Source organism: Chenopodium album, chromosome 25, assembly GCF_948465745.1.
Source record: "Chenopodium album chromosome 25, dcCheAlbu1.1, whole genome shotgun sequence".
NCBI lineage: Eukaryota > Viridiplantae > Streptophyta > Magnoliopsida > Caryophyllales > Amaranthaceae > Chenopodium > Chenopodium album.
Genome location: NC_137858.1, coordinates 1,018,186 through 1,023,729, shown reverse-complemented (window position 1 = coordinate 1,023,729; position 5,544 = coordinate 1,018,186). Strand labels below are relative to the sequence as shown.

General features: G+C 33.0%; 1 protein-coding gene across 2 annotated transcripts in view; it reads left to right on the top strand.

Annotated features, from left to right (window-relative positions):
- LOC145614265 (uncharacterized) overlaps positions 1–5,544 on the top strand; it is a 99,200-nt gene that overhangs the window by 43,725 nt on the left and 49,931 nt on the right. The window lies entirely within an intron of this gene.

The window sequence follows — 5,544 nt, the reverse complement described above, 5'->3', positions numbered from 1 at the left end:
AAATCTGGAGTTGCCTTTTTCTTTTGATAGAATTTTTGTAGTTGCTTTTTTCTTTAGAAATGAATTTTAAGAGTTTCTTCGAACAAAAGCATATCTAAATCCCATTTTAGGATCCTTGATCCTCCCGTTGTATTTGCTAGTTGTACTATATTTTACATCATGCCCTTTCAATTTTAGGGTTTATTTGCACACACCATACACTCTGAAATATCTATTTTAATATGGAATACACTAATAGAAAATTATGGTCACACATACTTTACATTATTTAAACACTAACAAGATCATATAAAGGCTTGTGGCAGCCTTGCGTCAATTAAAAGCCATTTGATTTAGAATCCCCTTTGGGAACCTTAAAAAGCACCTAGATGCATATCTTGGTGGATCAAAAAATACTCTAATTGCCAAATTTGAAGGCTATATAATATCAAGAATCAGACAAATTTCATAGATTTTGGATTCTGATGTAAAAAAAAAACACTGAATCGTAAGGGATGTATTAACATGTCACATAATGTTGTTTTTAACTATTGTACATGCATTAGTCACTCACATGAAGGCCCTTGGTTGCCATAGCCAATGAAATAAGATGCATAAAAACATAGAGCCATATTGATTGATTAAAGACGAAATGGATGATTTGACCTACACGATCTGTTTCTCAAGGTGTTGCGGGGTCCATGAAAAATACTTTGACTTCTTTTCAACCTGGGTCCGAAAACTAATTTGCTTTAAATTTAAGGCTATAATCCAAAATTTTGACGGATTTAGGACTTGGTATTGTAAAATCTTAGAATTGTAGTGGATTCCAATTGGTCTTAGGTGCATCCTTATGCACCTAAGATAGGTCCAACAAGGGAAGAACCAAAACGCGCGACCCAAATTAATAACCCAGACAACATGTCCGCGATCTGTCAAAATCAACACTACGCTCTACAAAATGATATTTCTATTCCTTCAAATTTTTATGTTCATAATTAAATGCATTATATTCATAATAATATTTTATATGTTCATATATAATTTCAAATATTTATAATGTAAATATGTGTTGATCATGAAATATTAATTAAATATGTTTATGCATATGTTGTCTTTCTTAAATGTTTATGTTCAAATTTTTTTACGTATATGTTCATCTTTTAAATTCTTATATTCACTTTAAGAAAACCAATGCTTAAGTTCATATTTCGAAATGTTATGTTCACTTTCTGAAATGCATAAGTTCATATTTTGATGCATATGTTCACTTTCTGAAAAGCTAATGTTCACATTTAAGGGAACCTATGCATATGTTCATATTTTGCATGATTATGTCCATTGATAAAAGAAAATCAGACATAATTCAATTCATTAGAATTGAGAAAATCATATACTACCTCCGTTAACATTTAGTTGCAACTTTGAAATGTTTTATGTCTCTCAAATAATACCCCAAAGTTGCAACTAAATTTTAACGTAGGTAGTATAACCTAATCAATCAAAGTAAATCACAAAGTCACCACATAAGAAATCGAAAATCACACATTTTTATCCTATGTTCACTTTCTGAAAAGCTAATTGGCTAATATTCACATTTTTTATGCCTATGTTCATTTTCTGAAAAGCTAATGTTTATATTGTACTGTTGTTAGTTACACCTATTTCTAGGTTCATGAGTGTGCACCTAAGGATATGCGGGATTCAAACGTGGTTTTATAATGTTATTTAGATCCTTATATGATCAATATTCAATAGTTGGTCGGCCATATAAAAGCCCAGCCTTCAATTTTGGATATTTTTTCACATATTATGACCAGGAAGTATAAATAACCGAAATGCTTACTATGGATCCTAAAACACCCCGTGAGTCTATTTGGGTAGGTACAACGATCCAATATGCCTTTAAACGGTCAATTTATCCGTTTACAACTTGCACCGATTTCATAAACATAAGCATACCACGGACATTTAGGGGTGTCCATAATTCGGATAAAAACCGAAATCCAATCCAATCCAAACCGAATTATCAATTCGGATCGGATCAAAACTTTAAATCGGATCGGATCGGATTGATATTTTTTTGAAAATTCGGATCTTCGGATTGGATCGGATTGACCCTAATTGGATCCAATCCAAACCGAAAACCGAATTGTAAAATTAAGCTTGTGTAAATATGTTTTTTGAAGTTTAGGTCAAATAGTTAATTACTTTTATATAAAATAAATTAGGGAGACTTTGTATTAATTAATTAATGGCTTGATGTTGAAATATTTATTTTAATCATGATTTTGAAGACTTTTATTTATATTAAAGCTTTATTTTTATGATCGTATTAGACGCTAAAAAATAATGTATTATAATTCGGATTTTCGGATCGGATCCAAATAACCGAATTTTAATTCGGATTGGATTGGATTGGATCAAGAGAGAAATTCGGATCGGACTGGAAAATTGAAAATTGATTTATATTTCAGATTGGATCGGATTTGGACTAAATCTAAACCGAAAACCGAACAGACACCCCTACGGACATTTACAACAACATATAATGGTAATAAATGGTTCCAAACGGCATTATATGACCTCGAGATATATCCCCTAATATCTCAACTTTTTTCGACACCGAGAAACTCCAAAATTCATCAAAAAACGTGGATAATAGCCTTCAATTTTGGACACTTTTTCACTTTCTTTGACCCGGAAATAAAAATTGCCGAAATGTTTACCATGGATTCTAATACACCCTGGGATTCTATTTGGATAAGTACAACCATCCAATATTCCTTTAAATGGTCAATTTATCCGCTTACAACTTGCACCGATTTCATAAACTTAAACGTACCACGAACATTTATAACAACATATAATGGTAATAAATGGTTCCAAAAGGCATTATATGACTTCGAAATATATCCCCTAATATCTCAACACTTTTCGACACCAGGTCTCGAAACCTCCAAAATTCATCAAAAAGCGTGAATAATAACCTTCAATTTTTGACATTTTTTCACTTTTTTGACCCGAAATTAAAAATTGTCGAAATGCTGACCATGGATCCTGATACACCCCCGGAGTCTATTTGGGTAAGTATAACTATCCAATATGCCTTTAAACGGTCAATTTATTCGCTTACAACTTGCATCGGTTTCATAAACTTAAGCATACCACGATCATTTATAACAACATATAATGGTAATAAATGATTCCAAACGGCATTATATGACCTCGAGATATATCCCCTAATATATCAAGACTTTTCGACACCAGGTCTCGAAAACTCCAAAATTTGTCAAAAAGCGTGAATAATAGCCTTCAATTTTGGACATTTTTTCAACTTTTTTGACCCGAAATTAAAATTCGCTGAAATGCTTACCATGGATCCTAATACACCCCGGGAGTCTATTTGGGTAAGTACAACCATCCAACATGCCTTCAAACGATCAATTCAACAGTTTACAACTTGCACCGATTCATAAACTTAAGTATACCACGAACATTAATAACAACATATAATGGTAATAAATGGTTCCAAACGACATTATATGACCTCGAGATATATCCCCTAATATCTCTAGACTTTTCGACATCGGGTCTCGAGACCTCCAAAATTCATCAAAAACGTGGATAATAGCCTTCAATTTTGGACATTTTTTCACTTTTTTTGACTCGTAAATAAAAATTGTCGAAATGCTTACCATGGATTTTAATACACCCCGGGAGTCTACTTGGTTAAATACAACCATCCATTATGCCTTTAAACGGTCAATTTATCCGCTTACAACTTGCACCGATTTCATAAACTTAAGCATACCACGAACATTTATAACAGCATATAATGGTAATAAATGGGTCCAAATGGCATTATATGACCTCGAGATATATCCCCTAATATCTCAAAACTTTTCGACATGTGTCCCGGAACCTCCAAAATTCATCAAAAAGCATGTATAATAGCCTTCAATTTTGGATATTTTTTCACTTTTTTTGACCCAGAAATAAAAATTGCCGAAATACTTACCATAGATCCTAATAAACCTCGGGATTCTATTTGGGTAAGTACAACTATCCAATATACCTTTAAACGGTCAATTTATCCGCTTACAACTTGCACCGATTTCATAAACTTAAGCATACCACGAACATTTATAACATATAATGGTAACAAATGGTTCCAAACGACATTATATGACCTCAAGATATATCCCCTAATATATCAAGACTTTTCGACGCCAAGTCTCGAAACCTCCAAAATTCATCAAAAAATGTGGATAATAGCCTTCAATTTTGGACATTTTTTCAATTTTTTTGACTCGGAATTAAAAATTGCCGAAATGTTTACCATGGATCAATACACCCCAGGAGTCTATTTAGGTAAGTACAACCATCTAATATGCCTTAAAACAGTCAATTTATCCGGTTTCAACTTGCACCGATTTCATAAATTAAACATACCACAAACATTTATAACAACATATAATGGTAATAAATGGTTCCAAACGGCATTATATGACATCGAGATGTATCCCTTAATATTTCAAGACTTTTCGACACCGGGTCCCGGAACCTCCAAAATTCATCAAAATTCGTGGATAATAGCCTTCAATTTTTGACATTTTTTCACTTTTTTGACCCGAAATTAAAAATTGTCAAAATGCTGACCATGGATCCTGATACACCCCCGGAGTCTATTTGGGTAAGTATAACTATCCAATATGCCTTTAAACGGTCAATTTATTCGCTTACAACTTGCATCGGTTTCATAAACTTAAGCATACCACGAACATTTATAACAACATATAATGGTAATAAATGGTTCCAAACGGCATTATATGACCTCTAGATATATCCCTATATATCTCAAGAGTACCCCGCGAGTCTATACTATTTGGGTAAGTACTACCATCCTATATGCCTTTAAACAGTCAATTTATCCGCTTACAACTTGCACCGATTTCATAAACTTAAGCATACCACGAACTTTAATAACAACATATAATGGTAATAAATGGTTCCAAATGGCATTATATGACCTCGAGATATATCCCCTAATATCTTAAGGCTTTTCGACATCGGGTCTCGAAACCTCTAAAATTCATCAAAAAGCGTGGATAATAGCCTTTAATTTTGGGTAGTTTTTCACTTTTTTTGACCCGGAAATTAAAATTGCTGAAATGCTTACCATGTATCCTAATACACCCCGCGAGTCTATTTGGGTAAGTACAACCATCAAATATGCCTTTAAACGGTCAATTTATCTGCTTACAAGTGGCACCGACTTCATAAACTTAAGCATACCACGAACATTTATACAACATATAATGGTAATAAATGGTTCCAAACGGCATTATATGATCTCGAAATATATCCCTATATATCTGAAGAGTTTTCGACACAGGAACCCAAAACCTCCAAAATTCATCAATAAGCGTGGATAAATAGCCTTCAATTTTGGACATTTTTTCACTTTTTTACTCGGAAATAAAAATTTCCAAAATGCTTATCATGGATCCTAATACACCCCGGGAGTCTATTTGGGTAAGTACAACCATCCAATATGCCTTT